Here is a 2486-nt window from a genome sequence, read left to right as displayed (position 1 = left end):
CCCCGTCTCACACACACACACACTCTCTCTCTCTCTCTCTCTCTCTCTCTCTCTCTCTCTCTCTCTCTCTCTCTCTCTCTCTCTCTCTCTCTCTCTCTCTCTCTCTCTCTCTTTCTCACAGCATGTCCTGCTGTCATCAATGTTTCACTTGTTCACTTTTTTCATCTGCATACTGTGAAACAATGTAAGAGCATTGACATCCACCACCATTATATTATGAAATATCTGTATTTTATTTTATATATAATTGTTTAGATCCTGTGCCTTGACACTTGAACGTCGTAGAGTGTGTGGTTATAACTTCTATGGTTGCAATTGTACCAGCCAGTTGTTGTCATTCCTTTCATTCCATTGGTTGATTCATCTCAGCACCGGCAGACACCTGTGGGTTGGAACCCAATTTACGGTCAGTGGTCTTGGCTGCCAGGGCCGCACATGGCTAAGGCTGTTGCTAGGCAATGGGGGAAAAGGGGGAGGTGCTAAAAGATTAAAAACCTTGTTTCCAAGAGCAGAACCGGGAAATCAGTGCTGGCCATTCCCTACTGAGACGCACGTTTCCCAACCTCCTCTTTTAGTCCTGTAGATATTGATGTTGTATGCTGATCAAAGTTAATAAGGTAAGTGCTGTTGTCGCCATGGTAACAAAACAAACCACCAGGGACAGGGGCAGCATCATGGAGAGCACCAGACCGGCGGCACCTGCAGACCTCACATTGATTCAGTGGAGTTACAGGGAAGGGATACCTTTAAGAAGGGGAACTCGAACCACCATGAGATTAACAGTACACTAAGGTTACCAAGGCGAGACAAACCATTAATCCATGTCACCACTATAGGTCTTATTTATTTAGAGCTCATAAATTCTTGACAAAGTTTTGAGTTAGATGCTGTATATTGTTCTTGTTTCTATCGACAATCACCAACACAAAAGATGCAGCCCACGGTCAACTTTTATTTAATATTATATAATTTTCACTCCACAGCACTTCTGTAAGGCAGAATGAGGTGAATTTATGAATGAAAACTGAAGGTAACAAAACAGAAGTCAAGGCTTAACTATGATGCACATGTTAAATGAAAACACCTTCATCTTGTATTTCAAAATAGCACTCCGAACACAAGAACATACAACCAACACTAACCGTGTGTGATTGCGTGTGTGTGTGTGTGTGTGTGTGTGTGTGTGTGTGTATGTATGTGTGTGCGTGTGCGTGTGCGTGTGTGTGTGCGTGTGTGTGTGTGTGTGTGTGTGTGTGTTTGTGTGCGTGTGTGTGTGTGTGTGTGTGTGTGTGTGTGTGTGTGTGTGTGTGTGTGTGTGTGTGTGTGTGTGTGTGTGTGTGTGTTTTGCAAACCACACACTTTGGAGACACCTGTGTGTTGTGTCCCTCTAGTCTAGATTATGCTTACGTAAAAACAATAAAGAAGCAGGCACACACAAATTACCATAGTGCCATCTGCATCCATGTATGAATAAAACCAATTAAAACCACGGCTATGGTAAATAGCTTCCCCGTGGTTGGAACGCAGCCGTAAAAGGAGCCTATCGTCTTTGAACACCAGTCCTGATATGCTTCCACTACTCAATGATCGTAAGTCTTGAAGGAGCGCCAAGTGAGCACTCCTGTCACATCCCTCACCCTAAACACGGTTCAACGTGTGTCTAAACATGAGTTTACCGTTGTCAGGCGGGAAAGGATGCAGCCTCTGTACACAGCACCATTAAAGAGCTCCAGCTGATTCGCTTTGGTTCTCATCGGCGCAGGTACGCAGCAGGACAAAAGGGTGGGAGGGGGAGGTGACCAAGGCCATTACAGAGCCGCCGTGACCCCACAGAGTCAACAAAGGGCTGCAGGCTGTTGCCAGGCAACACTTTCTCCCATCAAAGCAGGAAGCGGGCAGCACAGAACATTATTCACAGAGTGGCGCGCCGCACAGAAGATGCTGTGCTGTGTTAGTCCATGGTCCGCTCCTGGTCTGGGAGACGGGATCCCACTCCGAGGCTGGTATAAAACGGCGCTCTAATGCAGCTATATTCAGGAGGGGGAATGGGGTGGAGGGTGTGTTTATTAGGTTAGGGAATCAGTAGAAGTTAAGGAAATAACGGGTGTCGTTGTTGTTATTATCATTATGTACATATCATGCACATCATTATTGTATTGTTTTTCCTTTTTTAGGTTTTCTCTACCAATTCTAATTAATCTCAGCAGGAAACCAAAATATGTATACAGTATATACCAACCTGACCAGACAATAGACACCTTCTGCAAAACAAAATGGCTTCTTCACCTTAGAGTCCTTGCTTGTCTTGATGTTGCCCAAAGTCACTCATCAAGATTGGATAGGATATTGGAATGGATCAAGGTACAATCCTATGCGTGTAGAGTGTGGATGTAACTGATTCTCTATGAAACACAAACAACAAGCTCCGCAGTTTATGAACGCAACCGGCCGCCGAGAGCCCTGCATTCATCCACCACCAAACGAAG

This window comes from Gadus morhua, chromosome 1 (genome assembly GCF_902167405.1).
Source record: "Gadus morhua chromosome 1, gadMor3.0, whole genome shotgun sequence".
NCBI lineage: Eukaryota > Metazoa > Chordata > Actinopteri > Gadiformes > Gadidae > Gadus > Gadus morhua.
Note: the sequence above shows the minus strand (reverse complement) of the source record.